We start from the raw sequence: 20,319 nt of genomic DNA, 5'->3' as shown, positions 1-20,319 counted from the left end.
CCAACATGTTCTTGTAAGCTTCTCTATCTTGTCTGTTTCCTTGATAGGCAGGAAGTGTGCGGACTTGGTCAATCTATCGACGATGACCCATATGGTATCAAGTCCACCCGTTGTCTTGGGCAACTTGGTTATGAAATCCATAGTGATCCGCTCCCACTTCCATTCCGGTATCTCCGGTTGTTGTAGAAAACCGGAGGGTTTCTGGTATTCGACCTTGACCTTGGCGCAAGTAAGGCATTTACTCACGAAGGCAGCAATATCTGCTTTCATGTTAGGCCACCAGTATAACTTTTTAAGATCCAGATACATCTTATCTGAACCCGGGTGGACAGAATAACGAGTGTTGTGCACCTCGTTCATGACCAAGTCTCTGAAACCACCGCGTTTCGGGGTCCAGATCCGATCCATTAAATAATAAGCTCCGCCATCCTTAACCTCCAAGTTCTTATCCATCCCTCTCAAGGATTCACCCGCCACATTTTCAGGTTTCAAAGCGTCGAGCCGAGCCTCCTTAATTTGCGTGGACAAGTGTGAATGGATAGTCATAGTTAATGATTTGACTCTATGACCAGAATATTCTTTCCGACTTAGGGCGTCAGCTACTACGTTGGCTTTACCCGGATGATAACGAATTTTGCATTCGTAATCACTGAGTAGCTCGACCCACCGTCGTTGTCTCATGGTGAGCTCCTTCTGGTCGAATATGTGTTGTAGGCTTTTGTGGTCTGTAAAGATAGTGCTTTTTGTACCGTACAGGTAGTGTCTCCAGATCTTCAGAGCAAACACAACTGCTCCTAGCTCAAGATCGTGGGTAGTGTAGTTGACCTCATGTGTCTTTAGCTGTCTCGAGGCATAGGCGATGACCTTACCTCGCTGCATCAGAACACATCCGAGTCCTTGATTTGACGCATCGCAATAGACAACGAAGTCTTCTATCCTTTCGGGGAGGGATAGTATTGGTGCGGTGTACAAGTCTCGCTTGAGAGTTTGGAACGCTCTCTCCTGCTTCTCTTCCCAGTCAAAGGCCACGCCCTTCTGGGTCAGTGTCGTAAGAGGTTTCGCAATGCGGGAGAAGTTCTGAATGAACCTACGATATTAGCCAGCGAGGCCTAGAAATTGACGAATTTCTATAGGCGTGTTCGGTGCTGACCAGCTCTCAATGGCTTTAATTTTGGAAGGGTCCACGTGTATTCCCTCTTTGCTAACCACGTGCCCTAAGAATTCGACTCTTCGGATCCAAAATTCGCATTTCGAGAACTTCGCATAAAGCTTCTCCGCACGCGGGGTTTCTAAGACTAGTCGCAGATGTTGACTATGCTCCTACTCACTCCGAGAGTAGATAAGTATGTCATCGATGAAGACGATGACGTACTGATCCAAGTAAGGACGACACACCCTATTCATTAAGTCCATGAATACTGCGGGCGCGTTTGTTAATCCGAACGGCATCACTACGAATTCGTAGTGCCCATAACCAGTTCGGAAGGCTGTATTCGGAACATCCTCCCCTATAACTCGTAGTTGGTGATATCCAGACCTTAAGTCGATTTTTGAAAAGAAGTTCGCCCCTTGAAGTTGATCGAATAAATCGTCAATCCGAGGCAAAGGATAACGATTTTTGATGTTCAGTTTGTTGAGCTCCCTGTAGTCGATGCACATACGAAACGATCTGTCTTTCTTCTTGACGAACAAGACTGGAGCTCCCCAGGGTGAGAAGCTTGGTCTTATGAAGCCCTTGCTGAGCAGTTCGTTAAGTTGACAGGACAGTTCTTGCATCTCTGCAGGTGCTAGACGATAGGGCGATTTGGCTACGGGGGTAGCCCCTGGAACTAAGTCGATTCTGAACTCGACTTGACGTTGCGGAGGTAATCCTGGGAGTTCTTCTGGAAAGATGTCGGGAAAGTCGCGTACTACTGGAACGTTCTGAAATTCTATCATTTCTTGACTCACATCGACCACATGAGCAAGGAATGCGTGACATTCCTTTCGCAAGAATTTCTGAGCTTGAATGCTCGAGATGATACGAAGGTTCGTGTCGGGTTTGTCGCCATATACAACTAGAGTTTCGCCAGATGACGGATTAAGGCGTACAGCCTTTTCGTAACACATGATGTCGGCACGATGAAGACTCAACCAATCCATGCCGATAATGACGTCGAAACTTTTAATAGAAACCGGCATGAGGTCGATCGAAAATGAATGGCTATCTAGTGTTAGGGTACACCCTATGAATATACTGCTAGTGCTCTCTGTCTCTCCATTAGCCATTTCTACCGTGAACGGTTCTTTAAGTGCTCGTGATTTTTGCTTAAGTAAATGGGCAAATTTTTTATTCACGAAACTCCTCTCCGCTCCACTATCAAACAGAATGCATGCATAAGAGTTATCGAGGAGAAACGTACCAGTGACCACTGTGGGGTCGGCAACCGCTTCCTCGTGGCCTATGGCCAGAACTCTTCCCACTCCACCGGCATTCCCTGCCTTCGGGCAGTTCCTTTTGTAGTGGCCCACCTCACCACAACCGTAGCAAGTTTGGCTCACACCAGCGTCGGGGACTTGGGTGATTGGCCTCGCCGGAGCTTTGCAGAAACGAGCAGTGTGCCGCTTCCTGTTGCAGTTCAAACACTGAATTTCCCGGCAGGCTCCTACGTGGTGGAAGTTGCACTTGTTGCACTTGGGCAAACTTCCAGCGTACTGCTTTACTGGAGCAGCAGCAGTGGCAGGTGCTATCGCACTATGAACTGCCATGATCTGCTGCTTTTTGGCAGCCTTCTTCTTTTTCTTATCATCCCAGAATTTCCGCTTGGAATCAGCGGTTCTAGAGGGTTCTGAGATGGCCAGGGTCGTTGTTGCGGCCGGGGTACGAACCCCATGGTCTATAAGCCGCTATGCCAATCGCTTGGCACTATCGAATGTAGTGGGATTTGAAGCCAAAACATTTCCCTGGAATGGAGGCACCAGCCCCCATATGTATCTTTCAATCTTCTTCCCCTCTGTATGAACCATGTTGGGACAGAGGGCCACCAGTTCACAGAACCTGGCGGTGTATGAGACTATGTTGGAGCCCTTCATGGTTAGGCTCCACAGTTCTTCCTCCAGTTTTTGGATTTCGCCCCTCGGGCAGTACTCTTCAACCATTAGCTCTCTCAAGGCTTCCCATACCATAGCATTTGCCACTATAAGGGATAGTGATTTAACATGGCTATTCCACCATGTTAGGGCTTTTGCCTCAAAGGTGCAAGCAGCAAACTTGACCTTGCTCCCTTCTGGACAGGAGCACATCTCGAAGACCGACTCTGTCTTTTCGAACCATTGCGAGAGGGCAACGACTCCGCCAGTCCCTTTGAAGGACAATGGCTTGCAGTTTGTGAAGTCCTTATAGGAGTACTCTCTCAAGCACACAGGAGCTTCACCATGAGTAGATTGAACCGGAGTTCCTCCTCCAATGGAACCAGATGAATGATATTGAGCCATGGCTGTAGCCACAGCTACAGCTACAGCAGCATTCAGGGCTGCCGTATCGAATTGAGGAGCAGGTGGTGTCGGTGCGGGAGGATCGCGTCTTGCTGATCGACGTGGAGGCATCTTTCAACTACAAGTTTACAAAGACGAAGATATTGATAAGAATTTAATAGGAATTAGATGAGAATGACTCATGGACTAACTCTCCATAGTCCAACCGCACAAATGAATAACACGATTGATTGTAAACGAAAGCATTTGGATATAATTTCCATGAGATTAGATATTTGTCAATAATACTGAAATTACAGATGTAATGAGTTCGGGAAAAATGACTTAGAAGTAGGTCTTACATCAACCAAGATGGAAAATTTTGACAGACTACTACCTAATCAAGACCTAACGGGTCTAAGATTTACAAAGATAGGAAATTAGACTAGAGTTTTTACACTAACTAGGTTACATCCAAAAGAGAAGTCAATGAGACTCTAACGGCGACGAGAACTACTAGAGTGAGTTCTTGAATCCGACAGTAGACGTTCTATGTCTCTCACGCGCCTATCAGATCTTGCTTGCTGAGCTCGAAGTTCCCTGACTTCAGCTTGGGTTTCAGCAAGTTCCCTCTGTAGAACTGCATTGCGGACCTGAGTCCTTTCATGAGCAGACTCTAGTTGGCGAATGCGGACTGTGTTAATTTCAGAGTTGGCGTCAATCTCCACGACTCGGTCGATAGTTGCTCGACCTTGCTCGGTGTTCCGAGCAATCCTACGGACCATTATGGGTAGGACCCTGTCAGCTGAACCTCCCTCGGTGAGGTTGTAGAAGCTTCTGTCTCCATTGTAGGGTATGGGTTGGCCCTGTTCCTGACTCCATCTATTCAAGTTTGTGGCCCACAGAGGTGTGGGTCCTTGAAATGCTGGACGAGGATTCAGGTTTGGGTCCTGAGCAGCTGGGGGTAGGTTGTTGACTTCAAGCTCTGAGTCAGAACCATCAGAAAAGCCTTCAGCTTCGTGATCATCCAAAGGGATTGGGTGATCATCTTCTGGCTCTTCTCCCATCCATCCTGCATTGCCGTTGATGGGGTAGTACGGGTCTCCGGGGATATGGAATCCAGCCATGAAATCTACGCGAGAAAAGGGATAACAAAATAACTAAATAGACGAACTAATTAGATAATTATAAGATGATGTTTATCAGTTACTTCAACATTCGCGTATAGCATACCAGTCATATGTAACCAAGACAGGATAGACCTTCGAATAAGCGACCCTAACTCTAAGCCCACAACCAAATAAGGAACAGGAAGTAAAGCAAAGATCACAGATTCTAAGTCTATGATATCCTAGACACATATAACCTTAGCGTATCCACTCCGCAACTATTGACATACTTAATAAAGACCTTTAGTTCTCAGATAGGTAATTAATAGCAACACAAAATACTCCTATAGTATTTTAAGTTTATGTTTTGTTCTACTGCTCTCGTTGTAGTAGTGTTGGTAAGTTTTTAGACTTGTTGCAACCTCACAACCACACTTAGGCACATGCTAATCACTCCTCGGATAATGTAGTTTATCAGGCTACATCTTCCCAGGGTTGACCATATGTCTCTAAGTCTACTTGTACTGCCCAACAATCGTAATACTTTTGTTTTGTCCTAGTAACACTGATTTTAGTATGAATGCAGGTATGTATACTTGGTTAAATATTTTATTATTTAAAAGTATGAACTCTTTATCAGAGTATTTTAATCCCGCTGTGTTTATAGTTTGTATATCTTTTATGGGTTGATACACTCGATTCACTATAAACAATGCTCTGATACCAATCTGTCACACCCCCAAAACCGGAACGGCGGAAACGTTCGGGGGTGGAGGACGTCATGTACAGTATCACAACAATGCAAAGTAGTAAACAAGCAACAACATCATCCATTGCATTAACAATATAATTTAATACAGGTGTGTTCTGTCAAGTTTTATAGACACCAAAAATATACATCAAAATAAAAGATGAGTCTTGAACGAGCTCCATCTTCTCAAAAACCTGGCTCCGGTACCTGTCTACTGGCGACCTGAGAATACAAGTTATTTTGAAAGAGTTTATCAGCTTTAAAGCTGGTGAGTTCATAAGTATATTAGTGTCTGTATTTGTATGAAAGTGTTTGTAAGTCTGTAATGTATAAGTTTTGTAAAAGTTTGTAATTGTTTGAACTCTCCTAGAAAACCCTATGTTTCCTACTAAAAGTAGCCTTCTACCAAGGCATCTAGTATCTGTGTGTGTGTCTCTTGTAAGAGTGTGTATTTTCCCAAAATCTGACTATCATTAACCAAAAATATAGTTTTTACATTATTGTTTATTGTGTGAATATCACAAAGTAAATGTAAAGGGAAAATGAAATAGTACTGTAGTGTTGTATTAAGTAACTACTGCTGTACTAATTACTTTAAACCAATTGTTATTTAAAGAACCATGTGATCGGCTTGTATCCTGCTACCGACTCTATAGAAAAACGACGATGTAAGACGTCGTTAGAAATGACGTTTGGCACCCGTAGACTTGCAAGTCCCACTGTAGCGAGCAGCAAGGTGTAGGATAGTCAATCCAGTATAGATCTATACACAAACTCATACGCTCTCCACTTAAGGAGATTCTGGATACAAAACGGGTCATGACAGGTAGTGTCATGCCCCCGTTAAGTGGCTCACATAACTGTAAGTAATGTATATGTATATGTATATGTATGTGCTAGCTGTATTGTGTGTTCTTTCTCTGTCTAGCCTGTATGTTTTTTTTCTCATAACTGTGCATTATGTTCGTTTCTCATCACTATCTATTATGTTTGTTTCTCATCACTATGTATTATGTTTGTTTCTCATCACTATGTATTATGTTTGTTTCTCATCACTATGTATTATGTTTGTTTCTCATCACTATGTATTACTCATGAATGAACTGACTCATTGTATGTTTCATTGTTCTAGTAATAGTATCTTCCTAAACTATACCTATTATAGTTTACTAGTAATATTGTTTGTGTATATGAACATGTTTGTATACCTTTGCTACCCAAAGGCATTGAACTGAATGAAAGAAGTAACCTTTTATATCTATACACCTATACATGATATATAACTAGGATTCAAACGACCTTCGGACAAATAACCCGAATACCCTAAGTCCACAACCAAACAAGGAACAGGAAGTAAGGTGAGCTATCAGTCCTAAGTCCTTTCAATCCTACTTATATAATTATATCCATATAGATACACAGAATATAAGTTAAAAGAGTTTAATAAAAGTATTTGATATGTAAAAGAGTTTGTAAAACAGTTTGAAGTAAAATAGTTTGATAACACAGTTTGAAAAGTAAGAAATCCACTTGTTTGGTAGTTATTAATCACATGTGATTGATATAATAACTATAATAGTTCAACTTGTATCCCCCCCCCCCATAAAAGCATTTAAAAATATTTAAAAGGTTAATTAAGGGGTATGAACTCACCTGCAGTGAGTGGTTTGGATGAACGGAATGTATAGGATGCTAGGTGTCAAGTGAAGACTTGTACACACACGATGATCCTAGTTAACATATAATATCACATATATGTATCAAATTAGTCTTTAAACAACTAATTAACAAAGTTAAGACATCCTAGGACCTTATTTAAGTGCTATAAGTCCTAAGGATTGCATCTAAGTGTTGTAGGACATTGCTATTGAGTTTAGGGTTCAAAGGAACCCTTTATTGGAGTTTACGGTTTTGTGACCATAACTCATTGAGTTTACGGTCGTAAACCCATGAGTTTACGGCCGTAAACTCATGTTTCTTTGACCATCTTGTGTTTTGAAGCCTTAAAGATCACAAGAAGCATTCCTACTTCATGTTTAAGCCTTAGGAAGAGATTAGGGCACCATTTCACTCCTTTTAGGAGTTTACGGTCCTTGGACCATTTCCCTTTGGGTTTACGGCCGTAAACCCAAATGGTTTATGGTCTTTTGATGTTTTCAAGTACTAAGCACATCAAGGAATGGATCTAGGCTAGTTTCCAAGGCTTAGAAGGGACTAGGGCACACTTTGGCACCCTTTTTGGGGTTTACGGTCCAAGAACATCTTGGACCGTAAACACCTTTGATCCTTGGTTTCTTGGGTGTTTTCTTGATGTTTAGAAGTGTAACAAGCTCTATAATACTCTAGGATAGAAGTACTTACTAGGTAGAAGCTTGAAAAGGTGCTAAAAGTCCAAGAACACTAGTGTATGTTCTTGGTGTTCTTGGTGAAACTTGAAGATCTACACTTTTGGAATGATTTCAGGGATGGAATCATGTTAGATCACTAGATTGAGGTATATATCAACTTATTAGGGTAAGAAACACTTACAAGTTGAAGATCTTGAAGAAATGTTGGATGATACTTGAGAGAGAATTGAGATTTGGATCTTGAAAATGTGAAAAATGGTAAAATATAACTAAGTGTCATATTTATACCCCCTTTTAGGGTTTACGGCCGTAAACACCTTTGTTTAGGCCGTAAACTCCAAACTCTTGGAGTTTTGGAATAATATTGTTGCACAACAAACCCCTTTGTTTAGGTCGTAGGTAGGCGCTCGTTGGTTTCCTTGGTTGCTATTACGGTCTGAAGTGTCGACACTAATTCTATTTTCATTTGGGTTGTTAGTATTGAATTGTGCCATGACAGCTGTTACGGCAGTTGTTACAGCGGTTTGGAATGTAGCGGAGTCTATATGTAGGATCGGAGTTTCGTGGGTTGGCCGGTTATTTCCATGTGAATACATGATTCTGTTACATAATGTGAAACGAGTTTGTTTATAACTATGATCGTTGTTAGTTGTACTCTATCTATTTATATATACATATAAATTTCTCGTTTTGTTGTACAATTCTCAATGTTTCGCCCTACATCCCTATGATGTATTTCTGGTAGAGAGTAGGAATAGATATTTTATCAAAGTTAAGTTTAACCAGGTAGAGTATAGATATTGAAATCTTAAGTCGATCGGGTTTTATGGGTTTTGGAAGGGAGTATCTCTCTTGATTTTACTGTTGCTAGTTGGGTCGAAAGGTACGGTAAACTTAACACATAGTGTGAGTAGTGTAATCACTGAGTCACTAGGTTTTCTTAGTATGGCATATAAGGTGCTCTCTAGTTTGTTTCTGATAGGATAAGGTTTGTTAATGATCTCTCTAGTGCCTTTCTCTTTTTCCGATCCTTTCTCTGAATCCTCCTCGTGAACCCTCTTTTAGTTCTGTCTCGACTCCTCTATTGGTTGTTTGCGATGTCTAGGTGTGTCGGTTGTGCGAGAATAGGAGTGTCTAAAGAATTTATGAAATTAATAAAAGTATATCTATTGAGCTTTTTATGATGATCCTAACCGGGTCCTTCTATGATCACGTAGTGTATACAGATTATATATAACCAAGATCAAATAGACCTTCGAATAAGTGATCCTACTCTAAGACCACAACCAAACAAGGAACAGGAAGTAGAGTGAAAATAATTAATTCTAAGTCTATAAAATCTCAATTATATATAGCCTTAATGTATACACTCGGTAATTATATCCTTGCCAGTAAAGGTCTTTTAGTTTTAACATAAGTTATTTTTAGTACCCAAAATACTCCTATAGTATTTTAATTGCATGTTTGATTCTAGAGCTTCTTGGTATACAAGGTCGATAAGTTTTTAGACTTTTTGTTATTGTATAGCATCATAAAATACTCCTATAGTATTTTAGACTTTCGAATAAGTGACCCTAACTCTAAATCCACAACCAAACAAGGAATAGGAAGTAAAGCAAAGATCACAGATTCTAAGTCTATAACACCTTAGCCCCATATAACCATAGCGTATCCACTTAGTAATTATTGACCTACTAGTAAGGACGCTTTTAGTTCTCAAATAAATAATTATAGCAACAAAATACTCCTATAGTATTTTAGGTTTATGTTCTGTTCTATGGTTCTCATTGTAGTACTGTTGGTAAGTTTTTAGACTTGTTGCAACACCAAAATCATCCTTAGGCACATGCTAGTCACTCCTCGGAAAATATAGTTGATCAGGCTATATCCCCCTAGATTTGACTATATATCTCTAAGCCTAATTGTGTTGTTCAACAATCGTAATACTTTTGTTCTGTCCTAGTGACACTGATTTTAGTATGAATGCAGGTAGGTATACTTTGGTTAAATATTTTATTATTTAACAGTATAGACTCTTGCTCAAAGTGTTTTAATCCCGGTGCGTTTATAGTTTGTATATCTTTTATGGGTTGATATACTTGGTTCACTATAAACAATGCTCTGATACCAATCTGTCACACCCCAAAACCGGAACGGCGGAAACGTTCTGGGGTGGAGGACTTCATGTACAGTATCACAAGAAAGCATAATAGTAAACAAGAAACCACATCCATTGCATTAATAGACTAATTTTAATACAAGCGTGTTCTGTATAGTTTGTAAGACACCAAAAATGAATAATCAAAATAAAAGATGGGTCTTGTATGTGCTCCATCTTCTCAAAAGCTTCATCGGTACCTGTCTACTGATGACCTGAGAATACAAGTTATTTTGAAAAGAGTTTATCAGCATAACGCTGGTAAGTTCATAAGTATTTAGTGGCATTGCTTGTATAAAAATGTTTGTAACCACGTAGGGTAAATGTGTATAGCTGTTTGTAAATGTTTGCAAACAGTTGAACTCTCTAGAAAATCCTATATTTTCTACTGAAATGTAGTCTTCTACCAAGACCCGACTGTTTGCATGTTTGTTCTTTTGTAGTGTAAGAGTTTTCCCCAGTGAAACTATGAAAATATAGTTTAAGACCTCACTTATGCGAGATGATTACAAAAATAAATGTAATAGGGGAAAGTAATGTTTTACCCCAGCAGTATCACTGCTGGCTAAAAGTGATGAAAATGCAGACTCCAGGTAGTATTAAATGTACAATACACCTCGTGGAGTCTGTTTTGCCTTTAATTCTGAATTGGTTAATTAAAGGTTTGAATGTGAACTCGTATGTAACCATGCTGATCGACGGCTGAATAACTGATGACCCTCCGGTGTCATATGTAGTGAGGTAACATTCTGTCACCCCTTGGCCTTGTCGGCTAGGACTGTAGCTAGCAGTGAGGGTGTGGGAGTGTCTGTCCCATATAGATCTATACACACAATGCTCGCTCTCCCTCCAGGAGACTCTGGTTACAAAGTGATACCACAATGAAGTGTTGTATCGAGAAGTAGTATGTCACATTCTGATTATCGTATTCAAATGTTTGTATAGTATGCCATAGTGTAGTGATGTTTCCTCCGTACAAGTATATAGTATATTCTCTTTCATAGTGTATAGTGTGTTCTCTTGTATAGTGTATAGTATGTTGTTTCTCATAATAGTATGTATGTAGTGACTCGTAACTGTACTGTCTCTTGTATGTATCGTTTCAATAGTAATAGTGAGTAGTAATCCCATAACTATACCTATTATAGTTAAGTAGAAATGTTGTTTGTATGCCTTTGTTACACAAAGGTACTAAACTGTAGTGAAAGCTTTTATATCCACACATATATATACGATATATAACTAAGATTTCAACGACGTTCGGACAAATAACAGGGTACCCTAAGTCCACAACCAAACAAGGAACAGGAAATAAGGTGAGCTATCAGTCCTAAATCCTTCAAATCCTACTTATATAAATATAGCTGTATAGATATGAGTTTGACAGTAATTTAAGTTGAAAAGAGTTTTGAAAACAGTTTTAGCATTTAAAAGAGTTTAGTAAAAGGTTTTGCAGTGCTTGAAATTCGTAAGTTTAATAGCAACTTGACAGTAATTGTAAATCTTTCGGTTTATTCTAGTCATTAATCACGGGTATGAACTCACCTGCAGTGAGTAACTCGAATGAAAGATCGATATAGGATCGTCGGGTGTCAATTGGAGTATTGAACACAAACGAATCCTATTTTTCATGTAATAAAACATATACGAATACACTTAGGGTATATAACCACTAATAGACACTTGGACACGCCTTAGGGACATGAAAACACCTAGAATTAAGTGTTACAAACACCTCTTGAAGTCCCTAAATGAGTGTAGGGCCTTAGATTTGAGTGTAAGGCCACCAAACTCGACTTTTATGAGTGTGCGGCCAGGTGTACGGCCAGGGTGTGCGGCCAGGCCTGTGTGCGGCCGTACACTCCCATATGAATGTGTCCAAATCGATTTTCCAAGGCTTTGTGATGATCCTAAGAAGGTGTTTTGGCCGCTGCTATGCTTAGAAGAGTGTTCAAGTCCATTTTAGGGCCAAAAGATGTGTGTGCGGTAACACATGATGTGTGTGCGGCCGTACACACATGAAGATCATCTAGAATGATGATTTCATGGATCAAACTCGAGGAAAAGGCTTTCTAATGTATTGTATCAATGATCTAGAGATGTTTACTTACTTGTTTTGATGTTTGGAGAGGAAAACTTGAATAACTCTTGAGAGAAAATGTTCCAGCTTTGAAGGAGTGTGAAAAAGGGTGTAAGGTTGGCTTAGGGTCCTTTATATAGGCTAGAGTGTGAGGCTGGGAGGGTGTGCGGTCGGCTGTGTGCGGCAGGCTGGCCGCACACTCGGGTGTGCGGCCGCACACAGGCCCGATTTTGTGATGCTACACACATTCTCACCCTTCCTAAGACTCATATCTAGGTTATACTAAGCCTCAAGCACTCATATAGACCCAAAACTTCATTACAAAATAGTAAAACGAGGCTAACTTTGATAATAATGAAGAATGTACAAGTCAGAAATTTCAGGTTGTCACATCATCCCCCCGCTAGAGGGAATTTCGTCCCGAAATTAGAGTTTAAACGATTAAGTTATTACAAATAACTAAACGAACAGATGAGGATATTTAAGTTTCATTTGATCCTCGCGCTCCCAAGTGAATTCGGGTCCTCGCTTGGCGTTCCAGCGAACCTTCACTATCGGGATACGGCTTTACTTCGTTCGCTTGACCTCTCGGTCCATGATCTCTACTGGTTCTTCCACGAAGTTGAGGCTCTCGTTGATCTCGATCTCGTCGAGTGGAATGACAAGAGTCTCGTCGGATAAGCACTTTTTCAAGTTCGAGACGTGGAAGGTAGGATGTACGTTACTAAGCTCGTGGGGAAGGTTGAGTTTGTAAGCTACAGGACCGATTCTAGCGAGAATCTTGAAAGGCCCTATGTATCTCAGATTTAGCTTTCCTCGCTTTTCGAAGCGTATCAAGCCCTTCCAGGGTGAGACTTTCAAAAGGACTCGGTCTCCCACCTGGAATTCCAAGGGTTTCCTTCGTTTGTCTGCGTAGCTTTTCTGTCGGTCTCTAGAGGCTTTCAATCGTTCACGAATCTGTACGATCTTCTCTGTCGTTTCCCGAATGATCTCCGGACCCGTGAGAGTGCTGTCAGGAACTCGTCCTTTAGCTAACTGTGTGTCACCCACTTCAACCCAGCACAGAGGAGATCTGCACTTCCGGCCATAGAGGGCTTCAAATGGAGCAGCCTTTATGCTCGTGTGATAACTGTTGTTGTAGGAAAATTCGACAAGGGGTAAGTGAGTATCCCATGCTTTTCCGAAGTCGATCACACAGGCTCGCAACATATCTTCCAAGGTTTGGATAGTTCTCTCACTTTGTCCGTCGGTCTGTGGATGGTAGGCTGTACTCATGTCCAGCCTCGTTCCTAAGGAGCTTTGTAGTGACTGCCAGAACCTCGAAGTGAATCTACTATCTCTATCGGAGATAATAGATATAGGAACACCATGCAGTCGTACTATCTCCCGAATGTATATTCTTGTGAGCTTTTCCATCTTGTCGGTTTCTTTGATAGGCAGGAAGTGTGCGGACTTGGTCAATCTGTCGACGATGACCCAAATGGTATCAAGTCCACCCGTTGTCTTGGGCAACTTGGTTATGAAGTCCATAGTGATCCGCTCCCACTTCCATTCAGGTATCTCCGGTTGCTGGAGTAGACCTGATGGTTTCTGGTATTCAACCTTGACCTTGGCGCAAGTAAGGCATTTACTTACGAAGGTAGCGATCTCCGCTTTCATGTTAGGCCACCAGTATAAATTTTTAAGATCCAGATACATCTTATCTGAACCTGGGTGGACGGAGTAACGAGTGTTGTGCGCTTCCTTCATGACTAAGTCTCTGACGCCACCGTGTCTCGGTGTCCAGATCTGGTCCATGAGATATAAGGCTCCGTCACCCTTGACTTCCAAGTTCTTATCCATTCCACGCAGGGATTCTCCCGCCACATTTTCAGGTTTTAAGGCTTCGAGCTGAGCCTCCTTAATTTGTGCGGATAGATGCGAATGGATAGTCATAGTTAATAACTTGACTCTTCGACCAGAATATTCATTCCAACTTAGGGAGTCCGCTACCAAGTTGGCCTTACCCGGATGATAACGAATTTCGCATTCGTAGTCATTGAGTAGCTCGACCCACCGTCGTTGTCTCATGTTGAGCTCCTTCTGGTTGAATATGTGTTGCAGGCTCTTGTGGTCTGTAAAGATAGTGCTCTTCGTACCATACAGATAAATTCTCCAGATCTTTAGGGCAAACACAACTGCTCCTAATTCGAGGTCGTGAGTGGTGTAGTTGACCTCGTGTGTCTTCAGCTGTCTTGAGGCATAGGCGATGACCTTACCTCGTTGCATCAGAACACAGCCAAGCCCTTGATTTGACGCATCGCAATAGACCACGAAGTCTTCTGTCCCTTCGGGGAAGGAGAGTATCGGTGCGGTGCATAATGCTCGTTTTAGCGTTTGGAATGCTCTCTCATGCTTCTCTCCCCAGTCAAAGGCCACGCCTTTCTGGGTCAATGTTGTAAGGGGTTTCGCAATCCGAGAGAAGTTATGTATGAATTTGCGATAGTAGCCAGCGAGGCCTAGAAATTGACGAATTTCGGTAGGCGTATTCGGTGCTGACCAGTTCTCAATAGCCTTAATTTTGGATGGGTCCACGTGGATTCCCTCTTCACTAACCATGTGTCCTAAGAATTCGACTCTTCGGATCCAAAATTCGCATTTAGAGAACTTTGCGTAGAGCTTCTCCGTTTGTAGAGTTCCTAGGACTTGTCGCAGGTGATCACTATGCTCCTCCTTGCTTCGAGAGTAGATAAGTATATCATCGATGAAGACGATGACGAACTGATCCAAGTATGGACGGCATACCCTATTCATCAAGTCCATGAATATTGCGGGGGCATTGGTCAATCCAAATGGCATCACCACGAACTCGTAGTGTCTGTAACGAGTTCGGAAGGCTGTCTTCGGAACATCCTCCTCAAGCACCCGTAACTGGTGATATCTGGATCTCAGGTCAATCTTGGAGAAGTAGCTCGCCCCTTGCAGTTGGTCGAATAAATCATCTATGAGAGGTAGAGGGTAACGATTTGTTACTGTAAGCTTCTTGAGTTCTCTATAGTCGATGCACATACGGAACGATCCATCTTTCTTCTTTACGAACAAGACCAGAGCTCTCCAGGGTGAGAAGCTTGGTCTTATGAAGCCCTTGCTGAGCAATTCGTTAAGTTGACCGGATAGCTCCTGCATCTCGGCTGGTGCTAGACGATAGGGCGCTTTGGCTACGGGGGTAGCTCCTGGCACTAAGTCGATTCGGAACTCGACTTGACGTTGCGGGGGTAATCCTGGAAGTTCTTCCGGAAAGATGTCAGGAAAATCGCGTACTACAGGGAGGTCTTTTAGGTCTTTGGTTTTCTGGTTCGCATCGACTACGTGTGCAAGGAATGCACGATATTCCTTACACAAGTACTTCTGGGCTTGAATACTTGAGATGATACAAAGGCTCGTACTGGGTTTGTCTCCGTAGATCAACAAGGTTTCGTTATTCGGTAAATTTAGGCGGATCGCCTTGTCGAAACATAGAATATCGGCACGGGGGAGACTCAACCAGTCCATGCCCACAATGACATCGAAACTCTTGATTGCTACTGGTATGAGGTCGATTGGAACTGAACGATTATCTAGCGTGAGGGTACAACCTATGTAAATCTCGTTAGAACTCTCTGTCTTTCCGTTGGCCATTTCTACGACGAAGGTTTCTTTTAGTGCTTGCGGTGCTTGATTAAGTAAGTGTTTAAATTTTTGGTTCACAAAACTCCTCTCAGCCCCACTATCAAATAGGATACAATCATATGAGTTATCAAGAAGGAACGTACCCGTGACTACTGTGGGGTCTGCCACGGCTTCATTGTCGCCAATAGCAAGTAGTCGCCATGCTCCTCCTATATTCCCAGCTTTAGGGCAGTTTCTTTTGAAGTTTCCTGTCTCACCACACCCATAGCAGGCCTAACTTACTCCTGCACCAGGAGCCTGGGTGTTAGTTTTGGGTGGTGCTCTGCAAAATCGGGCGGTATGGCCCCTCCGGTCGCAATTGATGCAGTGCATTTCTCGGCAGGGGTCGTTATGATGGAAAGAGCAATCGGCGCACTTGGGTAGGGTCACTGCATATGGTTTGGCTGGTACAGGGGCAACAGGGGTTGTGGCAGCATGGACAGCCATCGTCTGTTGTTTCTTGGAAGAGGGTTGAGTTTGATTACCCTTCTTACGGTCCCAACGCCTTTTCTTGTTGTCGGCCGCGTTGGTTGGTGTTGGGGCAGCAGTTGTGGTTGTTGTTGTAGAAGAAGGAACCTCGTGGTCGATAAGCCTTTGGGCCAATTCCTTGGCACTATCAAAGGTCGCAGATTTCGACGCTAGAACATTCCCTCGGTACGGGGGTACCAAACCCCAGATGTACCTCTCGACTTTCTTGCTTTCAGTGGGGACCAGGTTAGGACATAGATTCACCAGGTCACAGAACCTGGATGTATAAGCTACTATGTTGGAACCCTTCATTTTGAGGTTCCACAGTTCCTCCTCGAGCTTCTGAATTTTGCCCCTCGGGCAGTACTCTCTTGTCATCAGGTCCTTTAGTGTATCCCAGCCCATGGCGTTAGCTGCTACCAGTGAGAGTGATTTTACATGGCCATTCCACCACGTCAGGGCCCTTTCGGTGAAGGTGCAAGCAGCGAACTTTATCTTGCTTCCTTCAGGGCATGAGCACATCTCAAAGATTGCTTCTGTTCTCTCGATCCATTGGGATAGCGCAATGATCCCTCCGGTTCCGTTAAAGTACGTTGGTTTGCAGCTGATGAAATCTTTATAGGTACACTCCCATGTACGCGGTTGGATTTCACCATGGCTACAGTTTGTGCCCGTTCCAGCTCCACTTGCACCACCAGAGTTTACTTGGGCCATGGCTGCGGTCACAGCTGCTTGGAACATCACCGCATCGAACTGTGGAGGGGGTGGTGGTGGTGGAGTTTAGTTTGCAGGTCTGCCCCTTGTCGGATGCGGACGAGGCGGCATCTTTTACTGAAAGTTGATAGGGATGATGACAATTGTGAGAATCAATTTGTATGTATGGTGAGAGTGTTTCATGGACAAAATCGCCATAGTCCAACTATCAGATAGAGGTATAACAACATAGTAGGGAAACACAATGTAAATACTTTCCCATAGATTAGATAACTGCCAATAGTACTGGTATTAATGATGTAAAATGAGTCTGAGAAAAATGACCTAACAGTAGGTCTTACATCAAACCATAAGGGAAAATGTTGGCAGCTTAGAAGTCTAGTTAGAGTACTTTAGAAGCTAGGAATGTTTTACAGATAAGTGCTCCATAGAGCACGGAAAAGAAAGGCTATGCCTTAACCAAAAGAGAAAGGTGAGTCGACATCTTCTACCGGCGGCGGGTATCCCTTGGGCGAACCCTCAGATCTGCCAGTTGACGTACAACCTCTTGAAGATGTCGCTCATGCGCCCTTTGACGTACTCGGAGTTCCATGACTTCGGCTCGGGATGCAGCTAGCTGTTGCTGCAGAGCCTCGTTGGTCCTCCTAGTTCTTTCCATAGCCTCTTCGAGTTGGCGAATGCGGACTGTATTAACGCCAGAGTTGGCGTCCACTTCCATCACTCGGTCGATGGCTGCACGACCTTGCTCGTCGTTCCGGGCAATCCTTCAGACCATAATGGGTAGGACTCAGTCAGCTGATCCTCCCTTGCTTAGATTGTAAAAGCTTCGGTCCCCATTGTAAGGCATGGGTTGACCATGTTCCTGACTCCATCGGTTCAAGTTTGTTGCCCACAGAGGTGTGAGTCCTTGAAATGCTGGTCGGGGGTTGGGGTTTGGGATTGGAGCCTCTTGAGGTAGGTTGTTGACCTCAGGTTCGAAGTCAGAGCCATCCGAAAATCCTTCTGCGAGGTGATCATCCAAAGGGATTGGATGATCCTCTTCTGGCTCATCATCGAGCCACCCATCATTTCCTTTGTTGGGATAATACGGATCGCCGGGGAGATGGAATCCAGCCATGATATCTACGCGAGAAAAGGGATATAAGAATCTTAGAATCTAATAGGCGTATTTCCTAAGATAATTATAGGATGATCCATACTAGTTACTTCAATACTTGCATAGTGCATACCAGTTATATGGAATCAAAATAGGATAGACCTTCGAATAAGTGACCCTAACTCTAAATCCATAACCAAACAAGGAACAGGAAGTAAAGCAAAGATCACAGATTCTAAGTCTATAACACCTTAGCCCCATATAACCATAGCGTATCCACTTTGTAATTATTGACCTACTAGTAAGGACGCTTTCAGTTCTCAAATAAATAATTATAGCAACAAAATACTCCTACAGTATTTTAGGTTTATGTTCTGTTCTACGGTTCTCATTGTAGTAGTGTTGGTAAGTTTTTAGACTTGTTGCAACACCAAAATCATCCTTAGGCACATGCTAGTCACTCCTCGGAAAATATAGTTGATCAGGCTATATCCCCCTAGATTTGACTATATGTCTCTAAGCCTAATTGTGTTGTTCAACAATCGTAATACTTTTGTTCTGTCCTAGTGACACTGATTTTAGTATGAATGCAGGTAGGTATACTTTGGTTAAATATTTTATTATTTAACAGTATAGACTCCCGGTGCGTTTATAGTTTGTATATCTTTTATGGGTTGATATACTTGGTTCACTATAAACAATGCTCTGATACCAATCTGTCACACCCCAAAACCGGAACGGCGGAAACGTTCTGGGTGGAGGACTTCATGTACAGTATCACAAGAAAGCATAATAGTAAACAAGCAACCACATCCATTGCATTAATAGAATAATTTTAATACAAGCGTGTTCTGTATAGTTTGTAAGACACCAAAAATGAATAATCAAAATAAAAGATGGGTCTTGTATGTGCTCCATCTTCTCAAAAGCTTCATCGGTACCTGTCTACTGATGACCTGAGAATACAAGTTATTTTGAAAAGAGTTTATCAGCATAACGTTGGTGAGTTCATAAGTATTTAGTGTCATTGCTTGTATAAAAATGTTTGTAACCACGTAGTGTAAATGTGTATAGCTGTTTGTAAATGTTTGCAAATAGTTGAACTCTCTAGAAAATCCTATATTTTCTATTGAAATGTAGTCTTCTACCAAGACCCGACTGGTTGTATGTTTGTTCTTTTGTAGTGTAAGAGTTTTCCCCAGTGAAACTATGAAAATATAGTTTAAGACCTCACTTATGCGAGATGATTACAAAAATAAATGTATAGGGGAAAGTAATGTTTTACCCCAGCAGTATCACTGCTGGCTAAAAGTGATGAAAATGCAGACTCCAGGTAGTATTAAATGTACAATACACCTCGGGGAGTCTGTTTTTCCTTTAATTCTTAATTGGTTAATTAAAGGTTTGAATGTCAACTCTTATGTAACCATGCTGATCGACGGCTGAATAACTGATGACCCTCCGGTGTCATATGTAGTGAGGTAACATTTTGTCACCCCTTGGCCTTATCGGCTGGGACTGTAGCTAGCAGTCAGGGTGTGGGAGTGTCTGTCCCGTATAGATCTATACACACAATGCTCGCTCTCCCTCCAGGAGACTCTGGTTACAAAGTGATACCACAATGAAGTGTTGTATCGAGAAGTAGTATGTCACATTCTGATTATCGTATTCAAATGTTTGTATAGTATGCCATAGTGTAGTGATGTTTTCTCCGTACTAGTATATAGTAGATTCTCTTTCATAGTGTATAGTGTGTTCTCTTGTATAGTGTATAGTATGTTGTTTCTCATAATAGTATGTATGTAGTGACTCGTAACTGTACTGTCTCTTGTATGTATCGTTGCAATAGTAATAGTGAGTAGTAATCCCATAACTATACCTATTATAGTTAAATAGAAATGTTGTTTGTATGCCTTTGTTACACAAAGGTACTGAACTGTAGTGAAAGATTTTATATCCACACATATATATATATATATAAGATATATAACTAAGATTTCAACGACGTTCGGACAAATAACAGGGTACCCTAAGTCCACAACCAAACAAGGAACAGGAAATAAGGTGAGCTATCGGTCCTAAATCCTTCAAATCCTACTTATATAAATATAGTTGTATAGATATGAGTTTGACAGTAATGTAAGTTTAAAAGAGTTTTGAAAACAGTTTTAGCATTTAAAAGTGTTTAGTAAAAGGTTTTGCAGTGCTTGAAATTCGTAAGTTTAATAGCAACTTGACAGTAATAGTAAATCTTTCTATTTATTCTAGTCATTAATCACATGTGATTAATATAATAGCTAGAATATTTCAACTTGTATTCCCCCCCCCCCATAAAAGCATTTAAAATCATTTCAAAGGTTGATTTACGGGTATGAACTCACCTGCAGTGAGTAACTCGAATGAAAGATCGATATAGGATCGTCGGGTGTCAATTGGAGTATTGAACACAAACGAA

This window comes from Lactuca virosa, chromosome 4, assembly GCF_052849685.1.
Source record: "Lactuca virosa cultivar CGN04683 chromosome 4, Lactuca_virosa_CGN04683_v6, whole genome shotgun sequence".
Taxonomy (NCBI): domain Eukaryota; kingdom Viridiplantae; phylum Streptophyta; class Magnoliopsida; order Asterales; family Asteraceae; genus Lactuca; species Lactuca virosa.
This window is presented reverse-complemented; position numbering follows the sequence as displayed.